At 46.8% G+C, this 25,976-nt stretch overlaps 1 protein-coding gene across 2 annotated transcripts in view; it reads left to right on the forward strand.

Annotated features, from left to right (window-relative positions):
* The window catches only part of DPYD (dihydropyrimidine dehydrogenase), a 609,010-nt gene that overhangs the window by 455,840 nt on the left and 127,194 nt on the right, over positions 1–25,976 (forward strand). The window lies entirely within an intron of this gene.

The following is a 25,976-nucleotide window of genomic DNA, read 5'->3' on the forward strand; positions in this document are numbered from 1 at the left end:
GGCAACAAAATTTGTGCTAGCAAAGACAGCCCCAATAATTCTCTCTACAGGTCCCTGAAGGGAGGAGGGAGCAGCCTCTGCTCCTTGGTGGCAAGAGACAGCACCAGAGGAAATGGTTCCAAGCTGCAGCAGGGGAGGTTCAGGCTGGATGCTAGGAAATATTTCTTCTCAGAGAAGGTTCTCAGACATTGAAATGTTCTGCCCAGGGCAGTGTGGAGTCACCATCCCTGGAGGTGTTCAAGCAGCCTGTGGAGCTGGTGCTTAGGGCCATGGTTTAGTGTTGGCCCTGCAGTGCAGGGTGGAGGCTTGGACTGGATGGGCTAGGTGGTCTCTGCCAACTGGATGTTTTCTGTGATTCTGTGGTTCTGTGAATAAAGGTTATAAGAGCTTAGGCAGCTTTAATACAGGCGGCAAAGGAAAGCATGTTCAGTTTTTGTCCACGTTTTACTTTGCCCATTGATTTGCTCTGTTTGCCAAGTGGGATATCCTGGTTGTAGAGCCTGTCTTTACTAAGTAGTTGATCTTGAAGGTCTCTTCCAACCTGGTTGTTTATTATTATTATTATTATTATTATTATTATTATTATTATTATTATTAAGCTGAGGACAATGTTCTCATCTCACCTGAACAATAAACATGTGTTTCAATTTAGCAAAATAAACCAAAAGAAATGCATTCCATTTAACATCAAAATCAGAGCTAACAGATCAAAACACTTCTTTTGTTTAACATTTGTTAGCATGGAGCATCCTCCTTTTCCTCCTTTTCTCCATGGGACAGCTGTGCCTGCAGGACGGGCCAGCTGACTACTGCCTTAGAATCATAGAAACAGAGAATTGTCAGGGTTGGAAGGGACCTCATCATCTAGTTCCAAGCCCCATGAATGGGTAGGGACACCTCACACTACAGCAGGTTGCTCACAGCCACATCCAGCCTGGCCTTCTAAACCTCCAGGGATGAGGCTTCCACCACCTCCCTGGGCAACCTGTTCCAGTGTCTCACCTCCCTCGTGGGGAAGAACTTCTTCCATCAGTTTGAGGTGACTACCACTGCTAACAGTGCACCCCAGTTCTGCATTGCATGCTGACTCCTCCACCTAGGTCAGAAGACTGGGTAGCCTCCATGACTGAGGCATCTCTGTGAGGATTTTGGAGCTCCACTCATATTTCTAACTACAAAAGACTGAATGTATGTGTTTTAGAAATGGGTCAGGAAGTGTCTTGAAGGGAAGATTTCACAGCTACATGAAGCTCTGCTTGCTGAGGTTAATCCAGTTGCAGGACATTTTAGACAAGCAAATATGGGGGGGGGGAAAGAAAGAAACAATCCTTGAAACAACCTTAAAATCAGGGCATTGCTTCACATCCAGCAGCACCAAAAGGATGTATTCCCACAAACATTGCTGCTTTCCTGCTTCCATGTAGGAGTTGCCTTTGCAAGTTCTGCCCCTGGTTAGTTGTGATTCATGGTGAATTCACCACAATGAATACATCTTTGTTCACCTAAATCCTGATAACATTCTGTATTTTTTAGTACCCTGCTTGAGCCATGCATAAATCCTGGTGCCAGCTCCACACATAAAACACAGAGCAGAAAATACAGCAGATTTGTCTAGCTGGCTACATCCTGGCTTTGTATTTCACTGGGCATCACTTCATCCCTGATGAGTTGTTGCCAGAAGCATTTCTAACTGTATTTCACAACCACCAGAACACTTTATTTATTTAATTAATTATTTATGTAGTTAAATCTTTCAAAGGAATGCAACTAAAATATATAGTAGTCAACAAAAGGATCTGCATTTCAATGTGCTTTTAAAACCCTAGGATGGCTCAGGGTGGAAGGGACCTCAGGGCTCATCTACTGCAACCTCCCTGCTGTGGTGGGACACTCTTCAACTAGACTCAGCTGCACAAGGCCTCAATCCCCTCACCCAGATCATACTCTGTGATTCTGTGACTCAATATTTCAAGGTCCCTTCCAATCCCCAACATTCTGTGATTCTCTGTGTGTACCAAAAAAAAGAAGTCCAACCCACATCAGAAAAAAATTGGAATCAAGGTCCCTTCCAGCCCCTAAAGAGACCTCCAAAATCATCAAGTCCAACTGATCACCCAACCCTATCTAATCAACCAGACCATGGCAATAAATGCCTCATCCAGGCTTTGCTTAAACACCTCCAGCAGCATCAACCCCATCACCTCCCTGGGCAGCCATTCCCATGGGCAATCTCTGTTTCTGGGAAGAACTGCTTTCTCAGATCAAGCCTAAACTTCCCCTGGTGCAGCTTGAGACTGTATCCTCTCCTTCTGCCACTGTTGCCTGGGAGAAGAGCCCAATCCCCACCTGGCTACAACCTCCCTTCAGGTAGTTGTAGACAGCAATAAGGTCTCCTCTGAGCCTTTTCCAGACTACACAACCCCAGATCCCTCAGCCTCTCCTCACAGGCCTGTGCTCCAGACTCCTTCCCAGCTTTGTTGCCCTTCTCTGGACATGTTTCAGCATCTCAACATCTTTCTTGAATTGAAAGACCCAGAACTGGACACAGGACTCAAGGTGTGGCCTAACCAGTGCTGAGTACAGGGCAGAATGACCTCCCTGCTCCTGCTGGCCACACTATTCCTGATGCAGGCCAGGATGCCATTGGCCTTCTTGGCCACCTGGGCACACTGTTGGCTCATATTCAGCTGCCATCGACCAGTACCCCCAGGTCCCTTTCTGCCTGGCTGCTCTCAGCCACTCTGTCCCCAGCCTGTAGCACTGCACGGGGTTCTTGTGGCCAATGCGCAGAACCTGGCACTTGGATGTGTTCAGTCTCATGCTCTTGGACTCTGCCTATCTATCCAGCCTGGCAAGATCTCCCTCTGCAGAGCTCTCCTACCCTCAAACAGAGTGATCCTGCTCCCAATATGGTGTCATCTGCAAACTTACTGATGATGGATTCAATCCCCTCACCGAGATCATATTCTGTGACTCAATATTTCAAGGTCCCTTCCAACCCCCAACATTCTGTGATTCTCTGTGCGTACCCAAAAAAACCAAGTCCAACCCACATCAGAAAAAATTGGAATCATTTACATTGCCTAAGCACCAGAAATTCACCTCAAAATGTAGGCACAGACTACCTGAGGCAGTTTGCAGTGCTACCTAAACTATCAACATACTTATCTCACATTTCTGATGCACTCAGTGGAGTGCAGAAGGAGCTCACCTCTGAAGATGCCTGTCTCCGTATAGAGACAGAGGGGAAGTTTTGCAGCCTGCCAGTGAAGTGCCTCGAGTCCAGCAGGGTAACCCTTAGCAGTACTTGGTTAGCACAACTGCTCCCAGCTACCATGAGAGCCCCAACAGCCAGTGTGTTATCACCAGCTGTGTTGTAGCAAGTCCTTGGACTCTTTGAGAGGGTTCTGTGGTGGGTCGAGATTAGAGTCATAGAATAGAATAGAGTCATAGAATGGCTTAGGTTGGAAGGGACCTCAGAGCTCATCTACTCCAACCTCCCCCCCATGGGCTGGGATTAATCTCAACTAGACTCAGCTGCTCAAGGACTCAGCCAACCTGGCCTTGAACATCCCTAGGGAGGAGGCATCCACAGCCTCCATGGGCAACCTAGTCCAGATGTTGCCCTCCAGAGGTCCCCTCTGCCAGAGCAGGATCACCTGGAGCAGGTCACATGTATCTTATTTTAGCCCAATCCATTTTCTAATCAGATACCCCAGGAGAAAGCGATATTTGTATGCTTGACATTAAAATCTCTTCCAATCAGTCCATGTCAAGCATCTGGTGCTTTTCTCTATTTCAGTAAGCCCCAATAGCAGCACTGCAATCCCTTAATGCTGTTTCTCATATTCTTGTTACAGTAGGTCTATGGCACACATCTTCAGGTTTAAAAAAGCTCAAAGCATATTTCAGCAATTTAATCTCAGTGTTAGGAATAGGATCACAGCAGCTGCTAGGGTATTTTGTGTTCAGCTACTATTTTTTTAAGACTCATACCACGCTCCCTGGGAGCTAAATATTGACAAGCATGCTCTGGCAAGCAAGATCAGGCTTGGTGAGTGAGCACAGCTCAAGTCTCTGCATTGACATTGTAACCCAGGGCTGAAAACTATTATCCTACACCATTTATTTTGGCTTTATAGGTAATGCTGCCCACTTCAATTAGAGATTTCTGCTGTAGTCCTGATACTGTACCTATGGATTTGTATTCGATTTAGAACCACAGTACCTGCAAGGCTGCTTGTCCATCTGTGATGACATCTTCAGTAAAGTATTGCGTACAGAATCACCCATGATGGAACAAAACCTTCATGTCTGCACACCTCCAGAATAGAAGTAAACACTGAGAATGGAATAATTTTTTAAGATCACATTTGTCTTGTATACTGGAGAGCACACCATAGCCTCAGACTGTGCCTCTGAGAGCTGGTGACCAAAAGCAAAGCTGGGATTTGTATTCATTATGGGATATAATTTAGGAGATTGTCTTATCATAGAATCATAGAATGGTCCAGGCTGGAAGGGATCTCCAAAGGTTATCCAGTCTGACCTCCCCACAGTCAGCAGGGACATCCCCAACTAGATCAGTTTGGCCAGAGCCCTGTCCAGCCTCAACTTGAATATCTCCAGGGATGGGGCCTCAACCACCTCCCTGGGCAACCTCTTCCAGTGTTCAACTACCCTCACGGTGAAGAACTTGTTCCTGATATCCAATCTCAATCTGCTCTTCTCTAGTTTGAAGCCATTGTCCCTCATCCTGTCCCTGCAGGCTTTTGCAAACAGTCTCTCTCCATCCTTCTTCTGGCCCCCTTCAGGTACTGTAAGGTTTCTATTAGGTCTCCCTAGAGTATTCTCTCATCCAGGCTGAACACCCCCAGCTCCCTCAGCCTGTCCTCCGATCATTTTTGTGGCCCTCCTCAAGACCTGCTCCATCATGTCCATGCCCTTCCTATATTGAGGGCTCTAGATCTGTCTACAGCACTGTAGGTGAGGTCTCCCCAGAGCAGAGTGTTTTGATGCAGCCCAGGCTGCTATTGGCCTTCTGGGCTGCAAGCTCACACTGCCTGCTCATGTCCAGCTTCTCATCCATCAGTCTTCTGTAAGTAAAAAGAAAAAATCCACTATGTTTTTGTTCGTTTGGTTGGGTTTTGTTGGGTTTATTCTAATTGTAAGTGCACCATGTTTATAATGCTTGTAGTTTACATTTGGAATTGCTGAATAAAGAACTTAAGCCTGTTTGGGCTTCTAGCATACTTGGCATATAAACTAAATTGATTAGCAGCTGCACTGTGCGCCATACGGCGCTGCATGGTCTTTGTGTGCTTTATAGCATGTTCCTAATTCACCAGTGTTTGTTTTGAGTCCAGAAATGCACTTGTCTCAGCTCTCCAGCGCTTTGGACTCAAATGCTGCCTTTTCAGTGCTGAACAGATGCCTTAGAGTTTCACAGGGAACATTTCTGCTTTGGTGAGCCTTCGCCTGTGAGCTCTGCACGCGCGGCGCTCCGTCAGCCACAGCTGATGGGAATGGGCTCCCTGCGTCCGCACTGTGAAGCCACTGCTGCAGACAATCTGCAGAGCTCCTGCTCATTCTGCGTGGCCAAGAATAAGGAGGGAGCAACCCACTTTTGCACCAAGACACTGCCCCACAGGGGGAATAGGTTCACAGAACAACAGAATCACCAAGGTTGGAAGAGACCTCAAAGGTCATCAAGTCCGACCTGTCGCCACAGACTTCATGACTAAACCATGGCACCAAGTGCCACATCCAATCCCCTCTTGAACACCTCCAGGTATGGTGACTCCACCACCTCCCTGGGCAGCACATTCCAATGGCTAACAACTCTCTCTGGGAAGAATTTTCTCCTCACCTCCAGCCTAAACTTCCCCTGGTGCAGCTCGAGACTGTGTCCTCTTGTTCTGGTGCTGTTTGCCTCAGAGAAGAGACCAACCCCTTCCTGGCTACAACCTCCCTTCAGGTAGATGTCGACAGCAATAAGGCCTCCCCTGAGCCTCCTCTTCTCCAGGCTAAACAATCCCAGCTGCCTCAGCCTCTCCTCACAGGGCTGTGCTCAAGGCCTCTCCCCAGCCTCATTGCCCTTCTCTGGACACATTCAAGTTTCTCAATGTCCTTCTTAAACTGAGGGGCCCAGAACTGGACACAGGACTCAAGGTGTGGCCTAACCAGTGCAGAGTACAGGGGCAAAATGACTTCCCTGCACCTGCTGGCCACACTATTCCTGATGCATGCCAGGATGCCATTGGCCTTCTTGGCCCCCTGGGCACACTGCTGGCTCATGTTTAGGCATCTGTCAATGAGCACCCCAAGGTCCCTTTGTATTTGGCAGCTCTCCAACTACTCCGACCTCAGCCTGTAGCTCTGCATGGGGTCATTTTAGGTAAGAGAAAAAACAAGAAAGGAGGAAAAAACCAGGAAAGGAGGAGAATGTAATTCCTTGATGGGTAGCAGCAGTGGTCAGCACTGGCCCTGTATGCCTCCGTGAGCAGCCAGGTTCCCATGCCTGAGGCTAGGATTTGAAGGGGCATGAAATTATATCCATGAAAAGTGAACAGAATCAGGTGCCCAGAACATTAAGATGTCATTTGCTTCTAAGAGGAGACTGCTTGAGTTGAGATATCTGAGGGCTGGGGGTCAGGAAAGAAAGGACAGGGACAACCTCTGCTCACTTGTGCCCTGGGATAGGACAAGGGGCAATGGATATAAACTACAGCACAGGAGGTTCCACCTCAACATGAGGAGGAACCTCTTCACTGTGAGGGTCACAGAGCCTTGGAACAGACTGCCCAGAAAGGTTGTGGAGCCTCCTTCTTTGGAGACTTTCCAGCCCTGTGTGGTTGTGTTCCTGTGAGACCTGTGCTGCATTCTATGGTCCTGCTGTGGCAGTGGGGTTGGACCTGAAGATCTCCAGAGGTCCCTTCCAACCCCTAACATCCTGTGACTTACAAAACATACTTCTAAACAAGTATCCTTTAAATTAGCAACAGAGACAACAGTGATATGACATCCTGGGAGAAGAGAGGAGAGATTTGTGACCAGGAGGGGTGGCTGTTACCTCCTCTGCTAAGGTGGAACTATTCTCTTCACACATAGATTTCCAGGGTTCTGCATGCACCCCTTCTCTCCTGGGAGACAAAAACATGACAGCTTTGTGCAGCATTTGGGTATCCTCTCCTAGAAGGCAGTTCATGAGCACCTCATCCTGCTGCTGTGCTGAGCAGCATTTGGAGATCAACAAGCACACCACGGGCCCCTGGTTCTCTGGCAACTGACCTTTACTTTCTTCACTGCAAACCACTGAATGCAGTCTAGAAGTTGTCATGCTACCATTTTTCATCAGTGGATGCCAAGGGGATGAGTAACTACATAAATTAAGTTCCTTACCCTCTGAGCTGCCCTCATTGGATAACAATTAAAATAATCTGACAGAGCAATGCACTAAATCCCCTTGCCATCCCCTTATGCTGCTCTGAATCTATCAAACAAATGAGTATTTAGGCCTATTAGAGATGTTATTTTGTTAGTAATGCAGCAAGCAGAGTTATGACACAGGTGTATGATCTTGAAATCAGCATTGAGGGATGTGGCAGGTCACAAGGAGGACTGACACAACCACGTTTTATTTATCAACCCTCAGGAAAATATCCAAAGCTAATGTAAGGTCTCCATGCATAAGATTTGTTCTTCCTTTCTGCCACAGACAGTTTTCACAGCATGGACATCCTATTAGTTTTGCTTTCTATTAAAACATGAACTATTCAGGTCATTGTACTTTATCTTGCTGTACTCTGCTCTGCCCTAGTGAGGCCCCACCTGCAATATTGCATCCAGTTTTGGGCTCCCCAGTTCAGAAGGGACAGGGATCTGCTGGAGAGAGTCCAAGGGAGGGCTACAAAGATGCTGCAGGGACTGGAGCACTGCCTGATGAGGAGAGGCTGAGAGCCCTGGGGCTGTTTAGTCTGGAGAGAAGACGACTGAGAAGGGATCTGATCAATGTCTATCAATATCTGGGAGCTGGGGGTCAGGAAGGAAGGGACAGGGAAAAGCTCTGCTCAGTTGCACCCTGGGATAGAACAAGGGGCAATGGATGGAAACTCCAGCACAGGAAGTTCCACCTCAACATGAGAAGGAACTTCTTTGCTGTGAGGGTCCCAGAGCACTGGAACAGGCTGCCCAGAGAGGTTGTGGAGTCTCCTTCTCTGGAGATTTTCATGACCCATACGGATGTGCTCTTGTGTGACCTGTGCTGGATTCTAGGGTCCTGCTCTGGCAGGGGAGTTGGCTGGAAGATCTCCAGAGGTCTCTTCCAACCCCTAACATCCTGTGATCAGCCAAGGCAATAGCATGAAATTTCCTGTTGATGTGACAGCTATTAAAAAGAGGGGACGGAAGAAAAAGCCTGGCTTTAACACTGTTGTCCATGCACAGCCAAGGTACCAGCTGGCTGATGGAGTGAAGGAGTTCCTTTTCTTCTGTAGAAAACTGAGTATTGTCATGGAGATTTCATTCCAAAAAGACCCACGGGTAAGGAGCTAAATAACTCTGAACTTATGGACCTGGTCATAAAGTTGTATTCTTGCTTGCGGAGCGCTGCACGTCTCTTGCACAGTGTTTTAGTGTCTGCAGTAGCTGTTAGCCGAATATTTCCATTACTGCCGGCCTGTGAGCAGCTGCCATTCTTGAAATTGATTGATGTTTAGGAACAGAGCACTTTTATTACATGTTGCCAGCTTCTGAGGGCCAATCTTATAACCTACAGTGTCTTTGAAGGAGTGATGATACCTCCTCTTTCTAGAACTAATCACATCTGAAGAAAGTGAAAGGGTGAAACCATGTGTATTGTTTTATTTATTTATTTTTTTTCTGGAGAACTTTCCTTGTGTTGTGCTCTATTCTGCTCCCAACTGATGGTAGTGTTTTGTCTGCCAAGGGTGACACTGCAGGGAGATAACTGTACAGGAAGAGAGATGTTTGAATAGGGGCAGCTAGACCTGTGCGGTGGCTTGGCTCAAGGCAATGAATTTATTTGTGGGCTGATGAAACTGTGGTCTCTATTTTTCACTGTCTGGCTTGCACAACAGTCTTCTGACACGGGGTGCTGGTTGCAAAGCCTTTGCTATCATTTCATTAGTGGAATTTGTGGGACTGTGCCCTGTCTAGACCAGTGCACAGATCTGCAATTTCAGGGAAGAAAGAGTACCAGAGAAAAAAACCAACATAAGAGATCACCCCCACCCACCAAGTGTTTATCTTCTGAAGGCCACACTGGCTTGCTTGGGCCTGGGCAAGCTCTAATCATGCTTTCAGGGTTTTTCAAAGGGGGAAAAACTGTATGGAATCATAGGAAGCAAGTTAGCAGTAAATAGTGCTCCTGGGGGACTCACAGTTTGTGGAGGGTTTGTGCAGTTTTTTGAGCTTTATTTAAATTCCTTCATCCTCATCCTGCTTCTGTCCCTCAGAGACCGATCTGTAAAGACCTAGTGCTCTGCAGCTCAGCAGGAACTAGCAGGGAAAGGGAGCTTCTTGTGCTTTCCTCCCAAAATAAGGCAGAGAAAGAAACTAATGCTAGTTAAACTCCGGTGCGTAACACAGCCTCCAAGCTCAGCTTGCAGGGGCAGGTTCAGATGCTGACATTCATCTAAACACACCAACAGGAAGCTCCCAGTGACTGTATTGGTGGTGGAGTCACCATCCCTGGAGGTGTTCAGGAGGGGATTGGATGTGGCACTTGGAGCCATGGTTTAGTTAGTCATGAGGTGTTGGGTGACAAGTTGGACTTGGTGATCTCTGAGGTCTTTTCCAGCCTTATTGATTCTATGACTCTGTGATCCCCTCTGCAATCCCTTCAGCCTCTGCCTTGTCTCCAGCTCCAGCAAACAGCCCTGGAAACGAGCAGTGGTGGCCAAGGCTGGGCTGCCAGCAGCACTTCCAGCCTTTCCAACCTTATTGATTCTATGATTCTATGAGACATGGTCTCCTCTAGGTACCATCCTGCTCACCAGCAAAAGTGATGTGCACAGAACCCTCCCTGGGAGGCTCCCTTGTAATTTAGGTGCAGATGTGGTGCTTAGGGACACGGTTCAGTGGGGGACTTGGCTGTGTTGGCTTAACTGTTGGACTCGATGATCTTAAAGGTCTTTTCCAACCCTAATGATAATGATTCTGTATTTGTACTTTAAAGACCTCCTGAAGTTGGAAAGTTTCTGCTTCAAAAATCCTTCAGGTTCTGTATTAAAATAAGTAAGTCAGGTCTGGGAAACTGAAGCATCTTCCCAAGAAACTGCCTTCAGCAGGACAGAGCCAGAACCCAGCTGTTCTCTCCAGCTCGTAATTTGATCACTAGGCTATACCTGGTTCTGCAAAAATCACATCCCTCCCAGTGTCCAGTGTGAACAGCACTAGTTTTTGTTCTTGTTCACATGCATCTCTGTCTGCCCAGATCCCTTTGTGTCAAACTCCAAAGCTGCAGAATGAAATTGTCAAAAGCCCTTTGCTTTGCTGCTTTTGCCAGCTCTGTCCTGGTAGCAGCAGACTCCTTCATTCCAGGTGATGATACAGCCCACCAGCTTACAGACACATGCAGATCCCCACAAAGAGTGAAGGTAGGTAGCTCCCACTGATTGCTGAGAGGAGAAAAAAAGTGTCAGGTAACTTCCCACTTGTCCTATGGCAAGCAGGTAAGGTCTGTGTTCATCACCTACCTTAGGTATGGCTGTGCCTTCCCCACTAGTCCCATGGCAAGCAGATGAGAAGGGCTGTGTTCATCACAGAGTCATAGAATTGTTAGGGTTGGAAGGGACCCCAAGGATCATCCAGTTCCAAGCCCCCTGCCATGGGCAGGGACACCTCACACTAGATCAGGTTGCTCACAGCCACATCCAGCCTGGCCTGAAAAACCTCCAGGGATGAGGCTTCCACCATCTCCCTGGCCAGCCTGTTCCAGTGTCTCATCACCCTCACGGGGAAGAACTTCCTAACATCCAATCTGAATCTACCCATTTCTAGCTTTTTTCCATTCCCCCCAGTCCTATCACTCCCTGACACCCTAAAAAGTCCCTCCCCAGCTCTCTTGGTCTAGCTGTACCTTCCCACTTGTCCCGTGGCAAGCAGATGAGTAGAGCTGCGTTCATCAGCTACCTTAGGCATAGCTCTCAGTTCTCCTGCTCTTGTGATGTGAGCCTGGAGAACTGGGAAGTGTTGAAAGAAGTGGCTATGATACACACAGTGTTGAAATAAACATTTATTTTAACACATTGTGTGTGATGAGCCATTTATTTTAACACTTTTCCCTGGAAGTGTTGGAATAACAGGTTTCATCAGGGGACGTGTCATCCACTGTTTTATGGAGATGTGAATATGGAAATGTTATCTGCTGAGTGTGCCTGTATGTACATATATATATATATATATGCTCACACAGATTGTATGGCTCCATCACAATAATGATATGGCTGATGTGTGTGCAGACACAGACACAGTTGCACAAGCAAATACAACGCTTTCTGCTGAAATATCTGAGTCATTCCTTCCACACACACACACACAAATGTGTTCCTGCCATCGTGTTTTTCTTGTATTTTAGGTATCTATATCTAAATATAGCCATAAAAATGTCTATTACTAGAAAGCAGCAACTGGATGAGATAGATAAAATAGAAGAAAAAGCATAGATAAACCCCAGAATAAGATAAGAATGATCCTGAGCTATGTAAAGGGAGAAGGAAATGCTTTCTCTGAACATTATAGATGTCTAGAGCCAGTTTCTTTGGTTTGCTGTGTTGCCATGGACTCTGCTTCCATTTTTTTATAATGGACTTCTGAAACAAGTGGTTATTAAACACTACAAGCTATGCTTCAGGTGTGCTACATAATCTGCAAAGTTAGAATCACAGAATTGTCAGGATTGGAAGGGACCTCAAGGGTCATCCAGTTCCAACCCCCCTGCCATGGGCAGGGACACCTCACATGAGGCTGCTCACAGCCACATCCAGCCTGGCCTTCAAAACCTCCAGAGATGAGACTTCCACCACCTCCCTGGGCAACCTGTGCCAGTGTCTCACCACCCTCATGGGGAAGAACTTCTTCCTAAGGCTTAATCTAAATGTCCCCTCCTCTAGCTTGGATCCATTCCCCCCCCAGTCCTATCACTGCCCTGAAAAGTCCCTCCCCAGCTTTCTAGCAGCCCCTTTCAGATACTGGAAGGTCACAATAAGGTCTCCTGGGAGCCTTCTCTTCTCCAGACTGAACAGCCCCAACTCTTTCAGCCTGTCCTCATAGGAGAGGTGCTCCAGCCCTCTGCTCATCCTTGAGGCCCTTCTCTGGACATGTTCCAGCACCTCCAGATCCCTCTTGTAATAGAGGCTCGAGAACTGGGTGCAGTACTCCAAGTGAGGTCTTACCAGAGTGGAGCAGAGGGGGAGAGTTGCCTCCCTCAACCTGCTGGATACTTTTCAGTAATGTTTTTATTTTTCAACACCCTGCAGAACCCTCAGCAGGCTCCTCAGCAGCCAGTTACCACTGTTCCACTGTGTCCTTAGACACACCGAATTGCCTTCCTATGGTTAGAATCACATATGCACTAAAGTACAGGCACAGACATGTAGACACACATGCACATCCTGCTTTGTGGATCCAGGGTCATATTGCCCAGGGTAGTTGTTGTTAAGGAGGCTAAAAACATAGTTTATAGTTTCATAGTTTCATTCAGGGTTGGAAGGGACCACAAGGATCATCTAGTTCCAACCCCCCTGCCATGGGCAGGGACACCCCACACTAGATCAGGCTGCCCAGAGCCTCATCCAGCCTGCTCTTAAACACCCCCAGGGACGGGGCCTCGACCACCTCCCTGGACAACCCATTCCAGGGTCTCACCACTCTCATGGTGAAGAAACTCCTCCTCACATCTAGCCTGAATCTCCCCACCTCTAGCTTCATTCCATTCCCCCTAGTCCTATCACTACCTGAGATGTCCTTCCCCAGCCTTCCTGTAGGCCCCCTTCAGATACTGGAAGGCCACAATGAGGTCACCTTGGAGCCTTCTCTTCTGCAGACTGAACAGCCCCAACTCCTTCAGTCTGTCCTCATAGGAGAGGTGCTCCAGACAGCTCAAAGGTGTCCCTGCCCATGGCAGGGGGGTTGGGACTGGCTGATCCTTGAGGTCCCATCCAACCCTGACAATTCTCTGGTTCTATGAATGGAATTAAATAATGAACATCTGATCCCTTGCAGCAGGAAACCCCGCAGCACACCAGCAGTATTGATCTCCAGTCTATCTGTAGTTTTCAGTGAGAAAATGGCTTTGCTGGAAAATGTGTAACCACCTCTTGCAGCAATCACAAAACAATTTGTATCTGTCCTCTCAATTTTTCCTACTGAAGTTCAATATCAGTGAAAATTCCCTCAGGTCTTCCTGGATAGATAATATTTACAGATAAGAAAAATTTAACTCTTCTTTTTTTTTTTTTGACTCACTCTCTTTCTCTGATTCTGACCTTTCTAATTGAGAGAAGTCTCTGATGGCTGCTAAACATTTACTGAATGAGAACTCTGGTGATTTTATGAACTTTCAGCTGAAAGAGCATAAATAATCAATACTATCAATCCAGAAATGCTAAATCCAGATCATAGAATCATAGAATTGTCAGGGTTAGAAGGGAGCTCAAGGATCAGCCAGTTCCAACCCCTCTGCCATGGGCAGGGACACCTCACACTGCAGCAGATTGCTCATAGCCACATCCAGCCTGGCCTTCAAAACCTCCAGGGATGAGGCTTCCACCATCTCCCTGGGCAACCTGTGCCAGTGTCTCACCACCCTCAGGGGGAAGAACTTCTTCCTAACATCTAATCTGAACCTACCCATTTCTAGTTTTGCTCCATTCCCCCCAGTCCTATCACTCCCTGACACCCTAAAAAGTCCCTCCCCAGCTTTCTTGTAGCCCCCTTTCAGATACTGGAGGGCCACAGTTAGGTCTCCTGGGAGCCTTCCGTTCTCCAGACTGAACAGTCCCAACTCTCTCAGTCTGTCCTCATAGGAGAGGAGCTCCAACCCGCTGATCATCCTTGTGGCCCTTCTCTGGACACCTTCCAGCACCTCCAGATCCTGTCTCTAACAGGGGTTCCAGAACTAGACACAATTCTCCAGGTGAGGTCTCACCAGAGTGGAGCAGAGTAGGAGAATCACCTCCTTTGACCTGCTGGCCACACTTCTCTGGATGCAGCCCAGGATGTGATTTGCTCTCTGGGATGCAAGTGCACACTGCTGGCTCATGTGGAGCTTCTCATCCATCATCACTCCCACATCATTTTCCTCAGGGCTGCTCTCAAGCCAGTCCCTGCCCAGCCTATATTGGTGCTTGGGATTGCTCCTACTCAGATGCTAAGAAGGACACTGATGTTTCTGGTGTTTATGAAAGCTCCACCCTTTTTGTCTAGTTGAATGCAGGGTTGTTTTGTGTTTCATAGTTTCATAGTTTCATTCAGGGTTGGAAGGGACCACAAGGATCATCTAGTTCCAACCCCCCTGCCATGGGCAGGGACACCCCACACTAGATCAGGCTGGCCAGAGCCTCATCCAGCCTGCTCTTAAACACCTCCAGGGACGGGGCCTCGACCACCTCCCTGGACAACCCATTCCAGGGTTTCACCACTCTCATGGTGAAGAACCTCCTCCTCACATCCAGCCTGAATCTCCCCACCTCCAGCTTCATTCCATTCCCCCTAGTCCTATCACTACCTGATATCCTGATATCCTGTTTGTTTGTTTTTTAAGGAAATATGAAGCAAAAGGATTACTTTTTTTTTTTTTTTTTTCCAGTCAAAGCTGGTCTCAAAACTGTAGGTATTCAAACTACAATCAAATGAGAAGTAAGCTTTGAAATAAAAAGAGGGGAGAAGTAATTATCAGAAAAAAAACATAAACACACCAGCAGTTTGTCAAGCCATAAATGTCACAAATAGGATAGACTGAAGAAAAAAGAGTAGAATGCTGTCAGTGCATTGTCAGTGGGCAATAGCAAAGCTGCAGAGTCATTCACTTCATAGCATCATAGTATCAGTCAGGGTTGGAAGGGACCACAAGGATCATCTAGTTCCAACCCCCCTGCCATGGGCAGGGACACTCCACACTGCATCAGGCTGGCCAGAGCCTCATCCAGCCTGGTCTTAAACACCTCCAGGGACGGGGCCTCAACCACCTCCTTGCACAACCCATTCCAGGGCTTCACCACTCTCATGGTGAAGAACTTCCTCCTCACGTCCAGACTTCATTCTAAAGTCCTGGGGGAAAAGTCCTGACTTCACCATAGTCAGTAGAGCCTTTGCCATTTGGTAGTTTGGGCAAATCACCCTTCACAAATTGTGGATAAAATGAAAGGTTGCCACTGTTTGGAAGATGTAGGCTAACTGTTGTAGAGCCGTGCCATGAGTGCTCCATCTGGACAAGGAACAATTAACAGTTTTGGTTGGAAAGAGACAGAGCCTGAGTAAAGTGTGCATTTTGAGAATAAACCTTGTGAAGAGCGACTGAAGGAGCTGGGGATGGTTAGCTTGAAGAAGAGGAGGCTGACGGGAGACATCAGACAAGGGGGGAAGAAGACAGCTATGGAGAAGATCAATATTAACAATAATAGTAATGATAATAATAGCAATAACAATAATAATAGAATGCTAAAGATACTAACTGGCAATGCTTTAAGCTGAATTTCCCATCATTTCAGTTTTTCACTCAATTTGAGAGAATGACAAACAAGTGCAGAATAAATCTTATCAATAGCAACTGAAGGAGCTGGGGCTGCTCAGTTTGGAGAAGAGGAGGCTGAGGGCAGACCTCATGGCTCTCTACAGCTACCTGAAAGAACATTGTAAAGAGGTTGGTGCTGGTCTCTTCTCACAGGTAATTAGTGATAGAACAAGAAGGAACAGCCTCAAGCTGCAGCAGGGCAGGTTTAGCCTGGACAGTAGAAAGAATTTTTTTCCCATCAAGAGTGGTCAGGCATTGGAATGTGCTGCCCAGGGAGGTGGTGGAGTCCCGAAGCCTGGATGTGTTTAGAGGTGGTTTGGATGTGGTACTTGGGGCTATGGTTTAGGGGTGACCCTTGTAGAGCAGGGTTGAGGGTTGGACTTGGTGATCCTGAGGGTCTTTTCCAACCTGAGTGATTCTGTGATTATTATTAGTGATTTTGGCAAATGGCCATTAATAAGTGAGTAACAATGGCCTGAAGGACTGACCAGGCTGTGAAATAGATAGGAAGCAGTGAAAAGAATCTTCTCTGGATCTTCAGAAGGGTTGATCTGTGCACCATTAAAGCTGTTCCAAGATCCATCTTGAAACTGCACTCTAGGTACTTCGTATGTCCTTTAGCACACTGAATATTCTGTGTCCCACTTGGGAGCCTCCAGGCAGTTGTGGACAGTCTTTCTCTACCAACATGCCTGTTCCATGGGGTTTCTTCTGCACAGAAGTGCCTTCTCTGGCCATTTTGAAGGATGTGCCTGCTCCACTCTTTCATTAAACTGCCACATTATCGGGTAATTGTTTAAACATAATGCCACAGCACTATCAAAAGAAAAGGTGAACTAATGGCATTTGCAAATGTCAGGGATTATCTTAACACTTTTATTATAGTTTCTAAAAAGTAGGTTCAGGGCATTCCGTGGCAATTATTTCCACAGAAATTGGTTATTTAAATAAATTGCTAATTATCTGGATATGTCAGTATTGAAAACGCTGCTAATGAGTTATTTGATAAGTGTAGCTTGTGGTGGCCACCTACAGGTGGGAGAGAGGAAGAAAATAAAGAGGGATTGCAGGCAGAAGGGATGCAGGGCAAATCGATTGTGTGTAACCTGCACATTTTCCTCTGCTGCATACGGATGTCGATAATATATAGAGAGAAGTTACACAGCAAATGTCTTAAACAATTGTATTTTATGTGTTTGGGGTTTTGATTCAATCCCCAAACTTGCTTATCTGCAGCATTGGGTTGTTTCATCTGCAGTGCCTGAACTTTCCCAGACCCGTTCCTTTCTGAAACGTTTGTTTCTTTCACCCAGGACTGATATTTGCTGTCGCTGACTTCTTTAGTCCTTAGCTTTATTAAGCTGAACAATCAGCAAGATAAAAGTGCCAGCTGTCTTCTGAGAATGGATTTACAGATGCAGGGAGTGTGAAGTTGTTTAGATTTTTGGGATTGGGTTTCTTTTTTTGTTTGTTTCACAGCACAGACTTTTCTCAGTAATTTATTAGTAAGAAATAATGTATCAGAAATAATGTCCCCCAGGAATCAGTGCTGGGCCCCATCCTCTTTAATATCTTCATTGATGATCTGGATGAAGGGGTTGAGTCAGTCATCAGCAAATTTACAGATGTCATCAGCAAATTTGCAGATGACACCAAGTTGGGAGCAGATGTTGACCTATTAGAGGGCAGAAGGGCTCTGCAGAGGGACCTCGATGAGCTGGACAGATGGGCAGAGTCCAATGGGATGGCATTCAACAAATCCAAGTGCAGGGTGCTGCACGTTGGCCACAACAACCCCATACAGAGCTACAGGCTGGGGTCAGAGTGGCTGGAGAGCTGCCAAACAGAAAGGGACCTGGGGGTGCTGATTGACAGCTGCCTAAACATGAGCCAGCAGTGTGCCCAGGTGGCCAAGAAGGCCAATGGCATCCTGGCATGCATCAAGAATAGTGTGGCCAGCAGGAGCAGGGAAGTCATTGTGCCCCTGTACTCTGCACTGGTTAGGCCACACCTGGAGTCCTGTGTCCAGTTCTGGGCCCCTCAGTTTAGGAAGGACATTGAGACACTTAAACATTTCCAGAGAAGGGCAACAAGGCTGGGGAGAGGCCTTGAGCACAAGCCCTATGAGGAGAGGCTGAGTGATCTGGGATTGTTTAGCCTGGAGAAGAGGAGTCTCAGGGGAGACCTTATTGCTGTCTACAACTACCTGAAGGGTGGTTGTAATCAGGAGGGAGTTGGTCTCTTCTCTCAAGCATCCAGCACCAGAACAAGAGGACACAGTCTCAAGCTGCTCCAGGGGAAGTTTAGGCTGGAGGTGAGGAGAAAGTTCTTCACTGAGAGAGTTGTTAGCCATTGAAATGTGCTGCCCAGGGAGATGGTGGAGTCACTGTCCCTGGAGGTGTTCAAGAGGGGATTGGACGTGGCACTTGGTGCCATGGTTTAGTAGGCATGAGGTCTGTGGTGACAGGTTGGACTCGATGATCTTTGAGGTCTCTTCCAAGCTTGGTGATTCTGTGATTCTGTAATTTTTCCTTGCCATATTTAGGCTTTGCCATGTAAATCTGAAATTAGTGAAGTAGGACTGCAGCATAATGTAATATAATGCAAATTAAAAATTCATTTTTCTTTACAATGCACAGAATAGGGAGAATTATGACTCAAACCCTTTTTATTAATATTATGATTTATTATTATTTTAGGTCATCTAGTAAGCAAAGATAATGAGAGTTTACTTTCCTTTTAAATCTCTCTTTTCGTTGATAAAGAGTTTGATAAAGACCATTCAAATGGTTTCAAGATTCAGGCTGACGATAATCAAGTTTGAATTGTTTCACCTCAGTTCTGTTGGTCATTTTTTTTTTAATGGACTTGGATCATTTTTACCTAAAGGCCCTTTTAAAGAGTTTGTCCCAGCACCAGAACAAGAGGACACAGTCTCAAGCTGTGCCAGGGGAGGTTTAGGCTGAATGTTAGGAAGAAGTTCTTCATAGAAAGAGTGATTGGCCATTGGAATGTGCTGCCCAGGGAGGTGGTGGAGTCACCATCACTGGAGGTGTTTAGAAAGAGAGTGAATGGGGTGCTTGGTGCCATGGTTTAATTGATTAGATAGTGTTGGATGATAGGTTGGACTTGGTGATCTCAAAGGTCTCTTCCAACCTGGTCTGTTCTATTCTATTCTATTCTATTCTATTCTATTCTATTCTATTCTATTCTATTCTATTCTATTCTATTCTATTCTATTCTATTCTATTCCATTCCATTCCATTCCATTCCATTCCATTCCATCCTATCCTATCCTATCCTATCCTATCCTATCCTATCCTATCCTATCCTATCCTATCCTACATATTTGCTGGTGCAAATCCATGTTAAAGACTTTACCACGTTGATGAGCATGTAGGTCCAGTATTTCAGACTACTGAGACTGGGTGCTTTAACCATTGGAGGATCACTGGGATGAAGAATATCTGAATTGCTTCTGCTAGGAACTTCCAAAGCTGCCAGGTTACTAGGAGCTTGGTGCCAGGCTTCTCCTTAGAGAAAGCATTAATTTTGGCTCCTCAAACCTCCATCTAGAGAACAGTTTTGGTGCTGTCCCCTGGGGACCCCAAAGGCTTATAAAGTCGGAATAAAGTATGTGTCACCTCTCCTGTGAAGAGAGACTGAGAGGCATAGGGCTGTTTAGTCTGGAGAAGAGAAGGCTGAGAGGGGATCTGATCAATGTCTATCAGGATATGAGGAGTGGATGTCAAGTGGAGGGGGCCAAGCTCTTTTGGGTGATGCACAGGAATAAGACAAGGAACAATGGATACAAATTTGAACATAGAAGGTTTCAGCTCAACATGAGGAGAAACTTCTTTCAGGTGAGGGTGACAGAGCCCTAGAGCAGGCTGCCCAGAAAGGCTGTGGAGGCTCCTTCTCTGGAGACTTTCCAAACCCAGCTGGATGCATTCCTGTGCAGACTACCCTGGGTGATGCTGCTGTGGCAGGGGGATTGGACTGGATGATCTCTGGAGGTTCTCTTCCAGCCTCTAATGTACTGTGATCCTGTGATTCTCCTGGCATTGGTAGAGGATTTTTTACTTCCTAAGGAAAAATAAAAACCCAAACAAGTAAGTATGTATAATGCCTCTCATCAGTTTGTCATCAGTTTGCTATTCTCAGAGGACAAGGGCTAGCTCTGCCTACCTGTGCTGATCAGGGCGAGGAATCTGACAGACACACATTCTGCTACTCCCTCATGTTTTATTTTGCCTGTTGAATTTCTTTGACTGCAGGCAGGAGTCAGGAAAAAAAATCTGCTTTTTTTATTAAAAGAAGAAAAAAAATAAGGAAAAAGAAAAAGAAAAGCAAACCTCTTTCTTTTAAGGCAAGAAAAAGGTCAGGGACTTCAGCATCATATAATTATTTCGTTGTTTAAATCTTTATATAATAGCAAGTGTTTGTTCCATAATTAATGAGGGACTTGAAAGAGTAATTTTCAACATAGAGTTGCATGTCATCTCCATCAGGTATTTTTCTGTCTGTCTTTTCATTTTCCAGTCTCACTCCCCTGCTTGAGATGTGCATAAATGGACTTTGTTGGTTAAACCTCATTATTTTGTAGCAAGGCAAGTAATGGTAGCCACATCTAGCATCCTGTAGCAGCTGCAATGCTCCTATGAAGAGAGCACCATAGTATAGTATCATAGTATCGTTCAGGGTTGGAAGGGACCACAAGGATCATCTAGTTCCAACCCCCCTGCCATGGGCAGGGACACCCCACACTAGATCAGGCTGGACAGAGCCTCATCCAGCCTGGGCTTAAACACCTCCTGGGATGGGGACTCAACCACCTCCCTGGACAACCCATTCCAGGGCTTCACCACTCTCATGGGGAAGAACCCCCTCCTCACATCTAGCCTGAATCTCCCCACCTCCAGCTTCATTCCATTCCCCTTAGTCCTATCACTACCTGAGATCCTGAGAAGTCCTTCCCCAGCCTTCCTGTAGGCCCCCTTCAGATACTGGAAGGCCACAATGAGGTCACCTCGGAGCCTTCTCTTCTGCAGACTGAACAGCCCCAACTCCTTCAGTCTGTCCTCATAGGAGAGGTGCTCCAGCCCTCTGATCATCCTCGTGGCCCTTCTCTGGACACCTTCCAGCACCTCCACATCCCTCTTGTAATAGGGGCTCCAGAACTGGACACAGTACTCCAGGTGGGGTCTCACCAGGGCTGAGTAGAGGGGGAGGATCACCTCCCTTGACCTGCTGGCCACACTTCTCCTGATGCAGCCCAGGATCTGATTGGCTTTGCGGGCTGCAAGTGCACACTGAGAGCTCCTGTTGAGCTTCTTGTCCACCAGCACCCCCAAGTCTCTCTCCTCAGGGCTGCTTTCCAGCCAGTCACTGCCCAGCCTGGATTTGTGCCTGGGATTGCCTCGACCCAGATGCAGGACCCTGCACTTGCTCTTATTGAACTTCATGAGGTTGGCTTGTGCCCACCTCTCCAGCAGTTTCCCCAGCTACGTGTGCTTGCCTAGTGGGATTGCAGGTCCCAGCATGCTGAAGTATGTGGTGGGTGCTTATTTTTTAGCATGTGAGCCCTTTTTCAAATGCATGCTGGATATGGGCCTCAGCTTCTTAACTACCATTGCATTTATCAGAAAGCCTCCTTCAAATTCCCACTACTGCTTACAGCTCTCTCAAAATCTGGCATTCAGTTGCCTTCATCCCAACCTTTCAACAACTCCTTCTCCACAAATCTCACAAAGGGCATTTATTTCCTTCCTGTGGTACTCAGATGAAAATGTAAGAAAATAGAGAGTCTTGATCAAATTCAATGCTTCTTTGCTTTGCTTTGTTATTTGCCCTGCTCCTTTTTTTCACTAAAAGAAAATATTCCTTTCTCTTCTTTTTACCTTCTTTTTGGCTTTTTGGTTGGTTGGTTGTTTCCCCCCCCCCCCCCCTTTTTTTAATAGCTTGGCATCACTATTTTTTATATCCTTTCTTATCTTTTGTCTTTGGAAGGTAGCTTCACCATTTCATTAGGCAGTAGGATCTCTGCCACAAGTAAATAGGATTCTATTCCAGACCTGCAGGCTTGATTACAGAAGGGGAAGCTACTGATCACAGGATGATCACAGGATGTTAGGGGTTGGAAGGGTCACCTGGAGATCTTCAAGCCCAACACCCCTGCCAGAGCAGCACCATGGAATCCAGCACAGGTCACACAGGAACACATCCAGACAGGGCTGGAAAGTCTCCAGAGAAGGAGACTCCACAACCCCTCTGCGTAGCCAGTTCCAGTGCTCTGGGACCCTTACAGTAAAGAAGCTCCTCCTCATTTTGAGATGGAACCTCCTGTGCTGTAGTTTTCATCCATTGCCCCTTGGCCTATCCCAGGGCACAAGTGAGCAGAGGCTGTCCCTTCCTTGGATCAAGAAACATGAGAGAAAATGGCTGCACCTTCTTGCTGGAGAGTGTCCAGAGAAGGGCAACAAAGTTGGTGAGGGGTTTGGAACACAATCCCTATGAGGAGAGACTGAGGGAGCTGGGGCTGCTTAGCCTGGAGAAGAGGAGGTTCAGGGGTGACTTTATTGCTCTCTACAACTACGTTAAGGGAGGTTGTAGACAGGCAGAGGTTGGCCTCTTCTCCCAGGCAACCAGCAGCAGAACAAGAGGACACAGTCTCAAGGTGCACCAGGGGAGGTAGATTTAGGCTGGAGATTAGGAGGAAGTTCTACACAGAGAGAGTTATTGCCCATTGGAATGGGCTGCCTGGGGAGGTGGTGGAGTCACCATCATTGGAGGTGTGTAGGAGGAGACTTGATGGGGTGTTTGGTTGCATGGTTTAATTGATTAGGTGGTGTTGGATGATAGGTTGGACGTGATGATCTTGAAGGTCTCTTCCAACCTGGTCTGGTCTATTCTATTCTAGTCTAGTCAAGTCTAGTCTAGTCTAGTCTATTCTATTCTTTCTATTCTTATTTAAAAAGTTTGTTCTGTAGACTAAAGAGAGGAATGCTGGGATGAGTAGTTTAAGCCTCAGCCAAACCTCAGCTTGTCATTAGCACCATGTATTTACTCTCGTCAGAAGCACTCCTGAAATGTTTTTAAATTCATTTGGGTGAATTACAGCTGGATTGAATATTTGGTGATAATACCAATTTATCACTTATTTACTAATCATCAACTGTAAGTAATAACTCAAATGATGAATATCAAGCGCACCTAGTATTGGAAAGTACCTGTGAGCCATCATAGATTGCACGTCTCGTTGCCACCTCTGCTAGGTTACATCAAATCGGATGTCTGATTTCTTCAGGCTGAATGGAGGCCTTTCTGATTACTTATTGTGCTGAGACTTAAAATAAACTGCCACTTCTGCCTTTTCCTCTGCTGACCATTGTGTAGAGACAGTCATTTTGGGGAGAAGGTGAAGAAAGGAACAATTTTATTCTGGCAATATTTTCTTGTGGAGCTCCTTGATACAAGATATCGTTAAGGTCTCTGAGGCTTAAAAAAGGATTGAATGTAAACTCTCAGAGTTCCATTGAGGTTAAAAGAATACAAACTATCATGCCTCAAGCAGATGTCAGTTTTTCCCTCATGCAGATGGAGTAGAAATTTCCATCCCTGATTTCAGAGTCTCCAGTGTCTGTATACTTTCACCTTTCTCTCACAGTGAGATTCCGGAGTGGCTGTGCCTGCTGCAATAGAGCAAGGCTGGTGCTTACCTGTGGTCTCCATATTAAATACTGAATGTTTGGAGAATTTTGTGAGCTAAGGCTTTTAATCAGATTATTTTCACAGAATCACAGAATCACCAAGGTTGGAAGAGACCTCAAAGATCACCAAGTCCAACCTGTCACCACAGACCTCATGACTAAACCATGGCACCAAGTGCCACGACCAATCCCCTCTTGAATAGCTCCAGGGATGGTGACTCCACCACCTCCCTGGGCAGCACAATTCAATGGCTAACAACTCTCTCAGTGAAGAACTTTCTCCTCACCTCCAGCCTAAACTTCCCCTGGTGCAGCTTGAGACTTTGTCCTCTTGTTCTGGTGCTGGTTGCCTGGGAGAAGAGACCAACTCCTTCCTGGCTACAACCTCCCTTCAGGTAGTTGTAGAGAGCAATAAGGTCTCCCCTGGGTCTTCTCTTCTCCAGGCTAAACAATCCCAGTTCCCTCAGCCTCTCCTCACAGGGCTGTGCTCAAGGCCTCTCCCCAGCCTCATTGCCCTTCTCTGGACATGTTTAAGTGTCTCAATGTCCTTCCTAAACTGAGGGGCCCAGAACTGGACACAGGACTCCAGGTGTGGCCTAACCAGTGCAGAGTACAGGGGCACAATGACTTCCCTGCTCCTGCTGGCCACACTATTCTTGATGCATGCCAGTATGCCATTGGCCTTCTTGGCCACCTGGGCACACTGCTGGCTCATGATTTGGCGGCTGTCAATCAGCACCCCCAGGTCCCTTTCTGTTTGGCAGCTCTCCAGCCACTCTGACTCCAGCCTGTAGCTCTGCATGGGGTTGTTGTGGCCAATGTGCAGCACCTGACTTCAAACAGTCACACACTTGGACTTGTTGAATGCCATCCTGTTGGACTCTGCCCATTTTCAATACCATTTTCAATAGGTTTGGCTGTTCAGTGCATGTCTTGGCATGTCTGCCCTCCAAAAGGCTTTATGAATAAATCTGTGAGAGGAGACAGCATAGTTCTTTTCTGTGTTGTTTTTTTTTTTTGTGGCTCAAGTGTTTCTCTAAGACTGGACCATCAATTCTCTCCTAATATTTGCTCTTTTGATACTAGCAGCCATCTCCTTTCAGAATCATTGTGTTCCTTTCATGCACTTCATGACTGATCCATCTCATATGAAGGCAAATAGTCATTAGTGGTCCTGTGGAAGGTTCCTGTTCAGCTCCAGCTCTTTTCTGCGATCTGTCCTGGTGTGATCATAGATCCTTCAAGGCAGTTTTGGTGATATTTCTGATATTTATGAACCAGTCTCTGGTTCTGACCAAAACACACTGATAGTGCATCTTGGGTTAGGCTGCCCAGTTATGCAAATTGAATTTTATATGCTGAAAATATTAGAGCTCTATGTAGCCTCTGTTAAACTAGCAAGAAATACCTATGCAAATCCTGTGAGAAGACCTGATCCCTAATGTGGCCATGGAAGAACACCCAACGTGTCTTGATGACAGGTGCCAGAAGCTGTCTGATTGGACAGTGGGTGCTGGTGAATGAGAAGCTCAACATGAGCCACCAGTGTGCATTTGCAGCCCAGAAAGCCAACCAGAACCTGGGCTGCAGCAAGAGGTGGTTGAGTCATCGACCCTGGAGGCGTTTAAGGGGAGATTGGACGTGGCACTTGGTGCCATGGTCTAGTCATGGGGTCTGTGTTGATAGGTTGGACTCAATCCTCGAGGTCCTTTCCAACCTAAGTGATACTGTGATACTGTGATACTGTGAAGAGAAGTGTGGCCAGCAGGTCAAGGGAGGTGATTCTCCCCCTCTGCTCAACTATAGTGAGACCTCACTTGGAGTACTGCACCCAGTTCTGGAGCCCCTATTACAGGAAGGATCTGGAGATGCAGAGAAGGGCCGTGAGGATGATCAGAGGACTGGAGCTCCTCTGCTACGGAGACAGACTTAGGGAGTTGGGGCTATTCAGTCTGCAGAAGAGAAGGCTCCAAGGAGACCTTATAGTGACCTTCCAGTATCTGAAGGGGACTACAAGAAAGCTGGGGAGGGACTTTTTAGGGTGTCAGGGAGTGATAGGAGTTAGGGGGAATGGATCCAAGCTAGAGGAGGGGAAATTTAGGTCAAGCCTTATGAAGAAGTTCTTCCCCATGAGGGTGGTGAGACACTGGAACAGGTTGCCCAAGGAGGTGGTGGCAGCCTCATCCCTGGAAGTTTTTGCAGCCAGGCTGGATGTGGCTGTGAGCAACCTGCTGTAGTGTGAAGTGTCCCTGCCCATGGCAGGGGGGCTGGAACTGGATGATCCTTGAGGTCCCTTCCTACCCTGGCAATTCTGAGATTCTATGCCTCTATATGTACAGTTTATAAACAACACAAGAACCTCCCTGGACAAAACCAGGGTGCTATTAATGCCTTCCCCCTCCCTGCTCCCTTCCCTGCTGTGCAAGGTAAAGGAGAGAGAAGTGCAGAGAGTTGTTTTGTTAAATACTTAGCCGTAACAAAGAACACAGCCAAGGTCAGCAAAGCCAGCAGAA

Source organism: Melanerpes formicivorus, unplaced genomic scaffold (assembly GCF_026170545.1).
Source record: "Melanerpes formicivorus ecotype bairdi unplaced genomic scaffold, bMelFor1.0.p_v2 SCAF_99, whole genome shotgun sequence".
Lineage (NCBI taxonomy): Eukaryota > Metazoa > Chordata > Aves > Piciformes > Picidae > Melanerpes > Melanerpes formicivorus.